Source organism: Garra rufa, chromosome 23 (assembly GCF_049309525.1).
Source record: "Garra rufa chromosome 23, GarRuf1.0, whole genome shotgun sequence".
NCBI classification, from domain to species: domain Eukaryota; kingdom Metazoa; phylum Chordata; class Actinopteri; order Cypriniformes; family Cyprinidae; genus Garra; species Garra rufa.
Window position 1 is genome coordinate 37,626,196 of NC_133383.1, and position 13,732 is coordinate 37,639,927.

Below are 13,732 nucleotides of genomic sequence, written 5' to 3' on the forward strand. Positions count from 1 at the left end.
TGGGACTGTGCCATTGACCTAGTTCCGGATGCTCCAATGCCCAGAGGTAAGATCTACCCGCTGTCGCTTCCGGAGACCAAGGCAATGGAGGAGTACATACAGGAGGCTCTCGATCAGGGTTACATCCGACCATCAACATCACCCGCAGCATCCAGTTTTTTCTTCGTGGCAAAGAAGGATGGAGGGCTGCGGCCATGCATCGATTACCGTATACTCAATCAAGGCACCATCAAGTTCCGGTATCCCCTTCCTCTCGTCCCTGCGGCCCTCGAACAACTACGCACTGCCAGGGTGTTTACGAAGTTGGACCTCCGCAGCGCGTACAACCTCGTGAGGATACGTGAGGGGGACGAGTGGAAGACTGCCTTCGTGACCCCTACTGGCCACTACGAGTATTTGGTCATGCCCTATGGTTTGGTCAACGCCCCCTCCGTATTTCAGAACTTCATTCACGAGGTACTCCGGGAGTTTCTGCACCACTTTGTCGTTGTCTACATAGACGATATCCTGATTTACTCCCGGAGTGAGGCCGAACATCGCCTCCACGTTGCGGAGGTCCTTCAAAGATTACGGGATCATCACCTATATCTCAAGGCGGAGAAATGTTCATTTCACCTACCAGCAGTGCACTTCCTTGGATACGTCATCGACCAGAAGGGGGTCCGTATGGACGAGAGGAAGGTATCTGCAGTTGTGTCCTGGCCAGAACCCACCACTATCAAAGAGCTTCAACGATTCTTAGGTTTCGCCAATTTCTACCGCCGGTTTATCAAGAACTACAGCATCATCACCGCTCCGCTTACCAGTCTACTCAAAGGAAAACCACGAACCCTACTCTGGAACCCTGACTCGGCCGCAGCCTTCCATAACCTCAAGGAAGCATTTACACAGGCACCTCTTCTAACCCATCCTGACCCTGATCTCCCTTTCGTGGTAGAGGTAGACGCTTCTACTACCGGCGTGGGAGGGATTCTGTCACAGTATCACGGTACTCCTCCATTGCTTCATCCCTGTGCCTACTATTCCCGGAAGCTCAGCCCTGCGGAGAGGAACTATGACATCGGCAACCGCGAGCTTCTTGCCATCAAGCTCGCTCTGGAGGAGTGGCGACATTGGTTAGAGGGATCCAACCACACGTTCCAGGTGATAACAGATCACAAGAACTTACAGTACCTCCGAGACGCCAAACGGCTCTGTCCCCGTCAGGCAAGATGGTCCCTGTTCTTTTCACGATTCAACTTCACCATAACCTACCGGCCAGGATCCAAGAATACCCGAGCTGATGCTCTGTCTCGCATCCATGATTCTCACGACTTGCCTGACACACCCACGACCATAATCCCCGAAAACATCATCGTTCAACCCATTGAATGGACCAACCCGCCAGCTGTCGCCACTCCGGAACCCAGATCTCCGCCGGGCTGTCCACCTGGTCGCAGATTCATCCCTAGGACCCAGCGGGTAGATCTAATCCATTCAACACATACCTCTCTGGGCACTGGGCATCCAGGGGCCAACAACACTCTCTCGCTGCTGACGGACCGCTTCTGGTGGCCGCACATGGCAAGGGATGTGAGGAGGTATGTCCAAGGATGTAAGGAGTGCGCAATGTCCAAGAGTCCACGTCATCTGCCTGCTGGGAAACTCCATCCCTTGCCTGTGCCGAACCGCCCCTGGTCACACCTAGGAGTTGACTTCATGACAGATCTCCCCTCATCTGACGGTAACACCTGCATCTTTGTTATAGTTGATCGATTTTCAAAATTCTGCCGACTGATACCTCTGAAAGGTCTTCCCACAGCCTTAGAGTCTGCCGAACTGCTCTTCAACAAAGTCTTTAGGTACTATGGCATTCCGGAAGACATCGTCTCAGACAGGGGTCCACAGTTTATTTCACGGGTGTGGAAGTCTTTTCTCAAACTCCTAGGTGTGACCGTTAGCCTCTCCTCTGGATACCACCCTGAGACCAACGGGCAGACGGAGAGGAAAATCCAGGAGGTGGGGCGGTTCCTCCGGACATTCTGTCATGGTCACCAGGACTCCTGGAACCAGTTCCTGGGTTGGGCAGAATACGCCCAAAATTCACTGCGGCAACCCACCACAGGACTCACGCCATTCCAGTGTGTGCTCGGCTTCCAACCACCTCTCTTCCCCTGGAATGGCGAACCATCACAGGTGCCCGCAGTGGATTACTGGTTCCGGGAGAGCGAGAGAGTCTGGGACGAGGCTCACCATCATCTTCAAAGGGCAGTGCGCAGAACCAAGTCCACTGCCGATAAGAAGAGGATTCCTGGTCCCACATACACTCCTGGGCAAAAAGTCTGGCTCTCCACAAGAGACATCCGTCTGCGCCTGCCCTCGAAGAAATTGAGTCCCAGGTTTGTTGGCCCCTTCACCATCGTGGAACAGGTCAACCCCGTCACCTACAGACTCCAATTACCACCACAGTACCGTATCCACCCCACATTTCACGTCTCATTACTCAAACCCTTTCACCCACCTGTGATTCCCTCCACAGAACCTGGTCAGGAAGAGGAACCCCCTCCCCCCTTGGTCCTGGAAGAGGGATCCATCTACTCGGTCCGAGAAATCCTTCTGTCCCGACGTCGTGGTGGTAATCTGGAATATCTCGTCGACTGGGAAGGCTACGGGCCAGAGGAGAGGTCATGGGTACCCAGAGTTGACATTCTAGATCCAGCCCTCATGGAGGAATTCCATCGTAACCATCCTGAATGTCCAGCCCCTCGAGGACGAGGTAGACCACCACGACGTCGGAGGCCTCGGCCCTCAGGAGCGGGCCCTGGGGAGGGGGGTAATGTCACGGATTGGCCAGGTTCTACTCCCTCACTCACTCAACGATCACAGTCACCTGATTACTAATCATACGCACCTGAATCCAATCACCAGCACCACATATAAGCACACCACACACCTCACTCAGTGTCCGGGCTCGTTTGCACGAAGCGGACTCATTGTGTTTCTCTGTCGAGTTCACAAACCTCAAAGACATACTTACCTCGCTATTTACCTGTTGAAACTTACCTCTTGTCTCGTCTATTCCAGTACGAAGTCTGTTCTCTGTTCCAGTCAGCTGTGGTCAGCCATAAGCCTGTTCGTCGATCACCAACGGTGTGTGTGAGTGTGTGTGGGTCGGAGTCCTCCTCCCGTCGTTCCTGGAAAGGAAAAGGATCTGTATTCAGTATTCATCTCTAGTCAACGAATATCATACTTGGACTGTTATACTTACCCGGTTCTGCACGTCATCTTATCCACAACGCTCTGCTGATAATAAACATTGTTATATTGATCACTTACCTCTCTTGTTTGGTCTGCTTCCGTAACAAGTTGAGCCAATGGGTAAGTGTACCCACCCCCTGTATCTTGGCTACTGTACACTTTTACTGTCATGTGACCATGTATTTTGGAATCACACGTCATTTCTACCAGAAAAGGAGAAACACATGGGAGGAGTGGAAGGAACCCATTTACTTTATCCAGGTCTAAAAATATTTATGATGCATATAGGTAATTTAGCAACATATAAAACCATGCAAATCTAATTTAGCTAAATATTAGTATGAATTGGTAAGCTAGCTTATTTTTTTTAAATACCAGCTATGGGGCAAAGTGAGTCAAATGCTGTGGGGTACGTTGAGCCAACACTTTATTTACCCCACCATAAGGCACTGAACTTAAGTTAAATCTCTGAAGTATAAACTGGTATTTTAATGTGATATTACACAACTGATTTAGTTTATTTGATAGGGACAGTTTACAAGTGCAGCAAATCCTTCTCTGAGGACCAGAAGATGCTTTTCATCACATTATAATCAAATAAAGTATCCCACAAAAGTAAATACACCCCCCACATCTGAAGCTGGCTCACAAGAAAGCCCACAAACAGTTTGCTGAAGACAACCTGTCCAAGAACATGAATGTAGCATTACATCACTTACTCACCAATGGATCCTCTGCAGTGAATGGGTGCCGTTAGAATGAGAGTTCAAAAAGCAAAAAATCATAATAATCGACAAGTAATCCACACCACTCCAGTCAATCAGTTAACATCTTGTTTTGCATTCATAATAAAAACAAAATACCTGAAATGTAAGATATTACAGAAGAAATTGATCTCTTAACATATGACAATAAAATGACAAAAAACAATCAACTACCTCTGTGTCAGACACTTATGAAAGCTTTTAGCTTCATTTTATTTTATTGCTTAATATCCATGCAACAGTTATTTATGATGCATGCTTGTTTTTATTTTGCGGCGTAGCAGTCCGGGGTAGAAATTGTGGTTGAGCGTGTTTTGGATGAGCACTCTGTCAGATTGGATTGGAAGTATCTGATAACATCAATCCGCTGTCTTCTGGGTTCACTGTGGTTCAGAGCTGGCTGGAGCACTCAAAGGCTTTCATATGCCAAAGTCACTGCAGCAGTATCTGTCTTGCAGGACGGAGTTTAGACAGATGTATGTGTTTCTAAATCATGTCTAATCAAGCAAATTTGGCACTCCAATCACATTCTAGAGACAACTGAGTGATAATGGAGATGTACAGAGGAGCTAAACTTTGCTGTGTCACAGTGAAGAGTCTGAATACTAACACTAAAATAAATATAATTATTGCAATATTTATATGATTATAAAATTCATTTTTGTGTTGGTATTCAGATTCTTCATGACATGGCAAAGATAATATAATGTTTAATATTTATAAATACTAATAAAATAAATATACATTTTTATAAATATATGTGTTATATTATATTATATTAATAGTTGGCTAGCCTCAAAGTTTGAAGCAGTTGTAAAAGCTTAAAGTTTAGGTAGATTATAAAGATGTTAAAATGATGCTAGCATGATTTAACACATTGCTAACATAATTAGCATGTTTCTAGCATTATTAGCATGTTGTTAACATGTTTCCAGCATTATTAGCATGTTACCATGTTTCTAGCATGATTCGCATGTTGTTAGCATGTTTCTAGCATTATTAGCATGTTAACATGTTTCTGGCATGATTAGCATGTTGTTAGCATGTTTCTAGCATTATTAGCATGTTAACATGTTTCTAGCATTATTAGCATGTTAACATGTTTCTGGCATGATTAGTGTGTTGACAGCATGATTAACATGCCGTTAACATGCTGTTAACATGTTTCTAGCATGATTAGCATGTTGTTACCATGTTTTCTAGCATGATTAGCATGTTGTTACCATATTTCTAGCATGATTCGCATGTTGTTAGCATGTTTCTAGCATTATTAGCATGTTAACATGTTTCTGGCATGATTAGTGTTTTGACAACCTGATTAACATGCCGTTAACATGCTGTTAACATGTTTCTAGCATGATTAGCATGTTGTTACCATGTTTCTAGCATGATTAGCATGTTGTTAGCATGTTTCTAGCATTATTAGCATGTTAATATGTTTCTGGCATGATTAGTGTTTTGACAACATGATTAACATGCCGTTAACATGCTGTTAACATGTTTCTAGCATGATTAGCATGTTGTTACCATGTTTCTAGTATGATTAGCATGTTGTTAGCATGTTTCTAGCATGATTAGCATGTTGTTAGCATGTTTCTAGCATTATTAGCATGTTAATATGTTTCTGGCATGATTAGTGTTTTGACAACATGATTAACATGCCGTTAACATGCTGTTAACATGTTTCTAGCATGATTAGCATGTTGTTACCATGTTTCTAGCATGATTAGCATGTTGTTAGCATGTTTCTAGCATTATTAGCATGTTAATATGTTTCTGGCATGATTAGTGTTTTGACAACATGATTAACATGCCGTTAACATGCTGTTAACATGTTTCTAGCATGATTAGCATGTTGTTACCATGTTTCTAGTATGATTAGCATGTTGTTAGCATGTTTCTAGCATGATTAGCATGTTGTTAGCATGTTTCTAGCATTATTAGCATGTTAATATGTTTCTGGCATGATTAGTGTTTTGACAACATGATTAACATGCCGTTAACATGCTGTTAACATGTTTCTAGCATGATTAGCATGTTGTTACCATGTTTCTAGTATGATTAGCATGTTGTTAGCCTGTTTCTAGCATTATTAGCATGTTAACATGTTTCTGGCATGATTAGTGTGTTGACAACATGATTAACATGTCGTTAACATGCTGTTAGCATGTTTCTAGCATTATTAGCATGTTGATAGCATGTTTCTAGCATGATTAGCATGTTGTTAGCATGTTTCTAGCATTATTAACATGCTGTTAACATGTTTCTAGCATGATTAGCATGTTATCATGTTTCTAGCATTATTAGCATGTTGTTAACATGTTTCTAACATGATTAGTGTTGATAACATGATTAACATGTCGTTAACATGTCGTTAGCATGTTTCTAGCATGATTAGCATGTTTCTAGCATGATTAGCATGTTGTTAGCATGTTTCTAGCATTATTAGCATGTTGTTGCCATGCTGCTAGCATGATTTAATACATTGTTAACATAATTAGCATGTTGCTATCATGTTTTTAACATGACTAGAATGTTAGTAGTAAGACTAACATGTTGTAGCATTTTGTTAATATGCTGTTAGCATTTTTCAAGCATTATTATCATATTGTTAACATGTTTCTAGCATCAATAGTAGTGATGCGCGGATGGCGGTTATATCCGCGGGTGCTGCGGATAATCCGCGGGTCGGGTGGGTCGGGTAATAAAAAAATGCATTCTGATTATTTGCGGGTGGGTCGCGGGTGGATGAGATAAATCAATAATGATGCTAATATTAACTACATTTTCTAAAACAGTGGTTCTCAATCCTTGTTCTGGAGGACCCCTGCTCTGCACATTTTGCATGTCTCTCTTATTTAACACACCTGATTGAGATCTTCAACTTGTTAGTTCAGTTCATGGATCTCTCTCCTAATGAGCTGATGATCTCAATCAGGTGTGTTAAATAAGGGAGACATGCAAAATGTGCAGAGCAGGGGTCCCCCAAGACCAGGATTGACAACCACTGTTCTAAAACATGAATGTGTTTTATGTACGTTTTCATCAGGCAGGCAATTTTGATTTGTGTGTAGTTTTTGGTGACAGAAACGGTGACATTCCCTATAAAGTTTGAAGGGAGTTATGCCTGTGCTAATGCTATTGAGCGCGGTAATGCAGTGGACGGCTTTGCGTGTACCCACTTCTCTGCTGCGCATCATTCGGTAGTGTCCTGCATTCTCCAAAATCATGACAGTCCACCACATGAATAGCTAATTCAATCACATGTTAATAGATTGAAATATTCCCTAAAAACACCCATCCGTGCATCTCTGACCAATAGCATGTTGTTTCCATGCTGCTAGCATATTTCTGTCATGATAAGCAGGTTGTTAGCATGATTAGCATGCTGTTATCATGTTGCTTGAACATTTCTAGCATGTTTTAACATGATTAGCCTGTTGTTAGCATGATTAGCATGCTGTTATCATGTTTAGCATGTTGTTAGCATGTTTCTAACATGATTAACATGTTGCTAACATGTTTCTAGCATGATTAAAATGTTGCTATCATTTTTTAACATGATTAACATGTTGCTGACATTTTTAACATCATTGATATGCTGTTAACAAGTTTTTAGCATGGTTACCAATGTTGTTAGCATGTTGCATGTTTCTATCATGATAGGTATGTTGCAAGAATGATTCTAGCATGATAAACATGTTGTTACCATGGTTAGCATGTTGTTAGCATTTTTCTTGTATGTTAGCATTGTTTTAACATATTGTTAACATATCAAGCACGTTCCTAGCATGTTTTAACATCATTAATATTTTGTTAGCATGTTTCTAGCATGATTAACATGCTTTACCTTGCTGCTAACATTTTGTTAGCAATGTTGCTTGCAAGTTTCCAGTGAGATAGGCATGTTGTTAGCATGATTGACATGTTAACATGCTGTTAGCATTTTTATAGCATTTTGTTAACGTTTCGATTGTTGCTAGCATGTTTTAGCATGATTAACATGCTGCTAGCATGATTAGCATGTTGCTAACATTTTTCAACATGATTCATATTTTGCTAGCATATTTTAGCATGATTTACATGTTAGCATAATTAGTCACTCCTATAGTTTTGAATGGGGAAAAATGCAACGCTCATTATGGCCGCGAAGCCCCGCCTTCTTAGTGAAAGAGCCAATCGTTGATTAGTAAAGTCAGCCCGTCACTGCAGCTACCGTTAGAAGTCCCGTTGCTATAGAAACAATTGGCGCTCTAAGACGTGCACTCAGTACTGCGCATGCGCACTGGCTCATCTAGCCGGAAAAATAAGCATTTTTAACGCTATTGGAGCACAAGGAACTATATTTAGAGGCAATTCATTGGTGATTTCAAATATGAAATTTAATCGTAAGCTGTGACATGACTTGCCTTAAAGGGACTTTGACATTATTAGCATATTGTTAGCATGTTTATAGTAATATTAGCATGTTGCTACCATGTTTCTAGTATGATTAGCATGTTGCTAACATGTTTTAACATTATTAACATATTGTTAGCATGTTTATAGTAATATTAGCATGTTGCTACCATGTTTCTAGTATGATTAGCATGTTGCTAACATGTTTTAACATTATTAACATATTGTTAGCATGTTTATAGTAATATTAGCATGTTGCTACCATGTTTCTAGTATGATTAGCATGTTGCTAACATGTTTTAACATTATTAACATATTGTTAGCATGTTTATAGTAATATTAGCATGTTGCTACCATGTTTCTAGTATTATTAACATGTTGCTAACATGTTTTAACATTATTAACATATTGTTAGCATGTTTATAGTAATATTATCATGTTGCTGACATGTTTTTAGTATGATTAGGATGTTGCTAACATGTTTTAACATGATTAATATGTTGCTAGCATGTTTCTAGTATGATTAGCATATTGTCCTATAATAGTCATTAAGATTTGCTAGTGATAGACAGCTTAAACACTCTGTAAGCCTTACTGTACAAAAGTTTTGACACCCTTAAAGGAACACTCCACTTTTTTTTGGAAATAGGCTCATTCTCCAACTCCCCCCGAGTTAATAAGTTGAGTTTAACCGTTTTGAAATTCATTCAGTCGTTCTCCTGTTCTGGCGATATCACTTTTAGCGTAGCTTAGCATAGATCATTGAATCCTATTAGACCAATAGCATCGCGTTCAAAAATGACCAACGAGTTTCGATATTTGTCCTATTTAAAACTTGACTCTTCTGTAGTTATATCGTGTACTAAGACCAGTGGGAATGCAAAGCTGTGAGTTTCTAGGCTGATAAGATTAGGAACTACACTCCCATTCCGGCGTAATAGTCAAGGAAGTTTGCTGCCGTAATATGAACGCAGCAGGTGCAGTAATATCACGCAGCACATGTGCAAATGCTAAACTAGCTGGGAACTCATTTCTGATAATACTCCGCCTGCTTCGGCCATGTTACGGCAGCAAACTTCCTTGACTATTACGCCGGAATGGAAGTGTAGTTCCTAATCTTATCAGCCTAGAAACTCGCAGCTTTGCATTTCCACTGGTCTTAGTACACGATATAACTACAGAAGAGTCAAGTTTTAAATACAACAAATATGGAAACTCGTTGGTCATTTTTAAACGTGATGCTATTGGTCTCATAGGATTCAATGATCTATGCTAAGCTATGCTAAAAGTGATATCGCCAGAAAAGGAGAACGGCTGAATGGATTTCAAAACGGTAAAAATCAACTTATTAACTCGGGGGGAGTTGGAGAATGAGCCTATTTCCAACAAAAAGTGGAGTGTTCCTTTAATGAAAGTCTATGGGTGTTTTCATAGTTTTGATCGTCCATTAAATAAAAATCATAAGTTTAATCAGTTAGAAAGAATATAGCAACCAGTTAGAACCAGTTAGATACACTCCAAATTTTATCTCAGAAGAAGAAGAAGCTTAAATAGTAGATGAGTAAGTTGACTTTCTCTAGTCACACAAATGTTTGGAATAAAAAAAGGTGTAAATACTTCTTAAAGATATTGTATTATAATTCATAACGCATACATTATTTATTACAGTGTGTATGTGTCTTGATCAGTTAAAACTGATTTTAAAACTGAATTTCCAGTAAAAAAGAAGGTGTTTCTTCCTGTGCTGAATTATTTAAGGCAGTAACATTTCCCAGAATGCAGCTGTGCTGGCTGGACCACTAGAGGAGTATTGATGTTTTGTAACATGCCTTGAATTATCTTTCCCCAAGCTGAACCTCATTCTCCCTGTCAGTGATCTCTCGGCCCCTCAGCTCCTCACTGAGCCGCCGCTGAGAGTGTGCGCCGGATGCGTGTTTTACAGTCACTGACAGTGACGCGAGGGAAGAGTTGGTGAATGCATCTCAGTGGTGGGCGGCAGTATGAATTACAAACATGATGAAATGCAAATACACATGCAAATGTCTGTCCACATCTATAACTTTTCCATACGAGCCACTGCATTCTACCAAAGAAGTGTGCGGAAGACAATGAGATGTGCCCATATTTTTGTGGCCGTATTTTACTAATCATTTGGTCAACAAATTAATAACAAAATAAAACATGGTCACAAATTAATAAATTGAATAAGTTGTGAGTATTGAATTCATGTCATGTGTGGAACTTAGTAGAATTAAAGGTCATTTATTATATCATTTTGAAAATGCCTATAAATAGAGCTGTGCCTTTACAGCTCGTGCCTCAGATACTCTGCTTAAAAAACATCTGTTTGGTTTTGATTATCATGTGTATCGCACTGAAATCATGCATTTTAAAGCCATATTAGTTTAAACTTCTGATAGCGCACACTAGTGTTGTTTTTGGCGGCCGGTTTTAATTTTAGTTTTAGTCTAGTCTTTGTGTGAAGCTGTCATTTTAGTTTTTATTAGTTTTAGTCACGTTCATACTCTTTTTAGTCTAGTCAAGTTTTAGTCAACTAAAAGTCTGAGCATTTTAGTCTTATTTTAGTCAGAATTACCCATGACTGTTTTAGTCTAGTTTTAGTCGACGAAAACTGATTACATTTAGTCTAGTTTTAGTCAATAAAAATTGCATTTTAGTCTCTTTTTAGTAATGCGATTTTATTTAACCCAGTCAATATAGTATAAGTACCTAGTAGTATAGACGAAACCAAAGTTTTCATTTAGCCAAACCCATTTCAAACAAGGTTATCTTATTATATTATTGTTACCTTATAGGCTCCAGACATGGAAGATGCTCTAATTTGAATTTACAACAAAATCAAATAACACGAACCCCTTGCGCAGGTTTCAAGTGTCATTCACTTTTTAAGAATAAATCATAACGAATAAATATGTGCATGTGTAGTTTTGTGCATGTTCATTTTGTAGTAATCCCCGCTTCACAAGCACTTCTAATTAATAATAATATTAGTCAGCTTAACAATATTCTTAATTTACTTTGATCATCTATGCCAACACGAATCATGCTTATATTTTTATAAGTTTATTTACAGATTAATTAATTTATACCTTGTGTAAGTAAAATATTTCTTATGGTTTTCGTAGCACAAATTGATCTATTTTATGCAACTGTCCAAAAATCGCTTGGGCATCTGGGACGCAAAAGAAACTTTTTCCACCTTTGACCACAAGATGTCATTAGCTTTGAATAATGAACCTTTTTACGATAGAGTTGAGGGGAACGCTTCGAAGAAATGTCGTTTCTTCTTTTTCTCCCAAAGACGAACCCCAGCTGGCCGGCCATCGGTCCGTTTATCTGTGTCAGACTTAGCTTCATTTGTAGTCGTCTTCTAGATAATGCCTCGAGTGGTGCTTGAGAAAGTGACGTCACCTGCGGTTTAGGCTAGAAGGGATTCAGCTTTGGCTACTGGGCATGCGCACATCAATCTAACGTTATAACATTTCGCTTCGTCTCGTTTTCGTCAACAAAAATGAAGAGACATTTTAGCATAGTTTTTATTTTGTAAACCGCATTTAGTCTCGTTTTTATTCGTCAACGATATTGCATTAAACATTTAATTATAGTCATTGTCACATGACCAGCATTTTCGTTTCGTCTTGTCTCGTTTTCGTCACGTTATAAAGGTTCGTTGACTACGATATTTAGTCATAATTTTCGTTGACGAAAGCAACACTAGCGCACACATACGAAGCACACATACAGAAAGTGGCTACTACACAGCATGTGAGTACTAAACTAAGTTCTCTTTCATGTCTTATTGCGCTTAAACTGTCAAAAACACACAAGTTTGTTTAAAACAAGTGTACAAAAACAATCGGTTATTTCTGTGAAGGTGGGTTGTTCTGGGTTGGTAGATGCACCAGGGACCCGATTATAGCACTATTTTCATGATATGTCACCTTTAGGTTACTAGCATTGTAAGCTGAGTAAGTAACATTGTGAACATTGCTTGGTTCAGATGCTTATTGTAACAGTACGTTGTGTAGGAAGGACGCAGTGGATAAGGAGAATAAACTTGATTGACTTTAATAAAGTAAAACAAAGAAAACACAAATGAGGAGCAGGCTTAAACACATGTACCACAAGTAGACTAGACAAAAGAGAACTAAACAGGCAGGAATATAAATACAAAGGATAATTAGGAACACAAGTGTGAGGAATAATCAATTAACATAACAAGAACAGGAAACTGACCATATAAGGAAACACAGGAACTAAGGCTGGGGGGAAAATACGGAACATGGATGTGACAGATCGCCCCCCCTCCCGGTAGGCGCGTCTCGCGCCGTGACAATGCTACCGGGGAGGGAGGGTGGGCGCCCTGGAGGCTGATACGGGACAGGGACGTGGTGATCTGGGAAAGCCTCCAGGGCGGATCAGAGAGCCATGGCGGATTGGGGAGTTCGGGAGGCCATGGCCAGGCAGACAGTTCGTGAGGCCATGGCGGGTCAGGGGGTTCAGGAGAGCATGGCCGGGTAGGCAGTTCATGAGGCCATGGCGGATCAGGGGGTTCAGGAGGGCATGGCCGGGTAGGCAGTTCATGAGGCCATGGTGGGTCAGGGAGATCAGGAAGCCATGGCCGGGGAGACAGTTCTGGAGGCCATGGCGGGTCAGGGAGTCCAGGAAGCCATGGCCGGGGAGACAGTTCCGGTGGCCATGGCCGGGTAAACAGTCCAGGTGGCCATGGCAGATCAGAGGGATACCCCCCTTCCAAAATTTTCTTGGGGAAATCCAGGGCGTAACCTGCCCAGGGGATCACGGGAGAGCATGCTGGAGGAGGCGCCGGCTCTGGAGGGTGCGCTGGCTCTTGAGGAGCGGGCTCTGAAGGGCGCTCAGGGCGAGCAGGCTCTGGACGGCGCTCTTGAGGAGCGGGCTCTGAAGGGCGCTCAGGGCGAGCAGGCTCTGGACGGCGCTCTTGAGGAGCGGGCCCTGGATGGCTGGATGACCCCAGCGGAGACTCCGGAGGGCTGGGCATCTCCAGCGAAGATCTTGGGAGAGCAGGCTCTGGAGGGAGCTATGGAGAAACGGGCTCTGGAGGGAGCTCTGGAGGAACGGGGTCTGGAGGGGCGGACGCTGGAGGGCGCTCTGGAGGAGCGGGCGCTGGAGGGCGCTCTGGAGAAGCGGACACTGGGGGGCGCTCTGGAGGCGCGGACACTGGAAGGCTGGGCGGAACCAGCGGAAGTTCAGGAAGACTGGGCGGGACCAGCGGAGGCTCTGGACGGCTGGGCGGAACCAGCGGAGGCTCTGGACGGCTGGGCGGAACCAGCGGA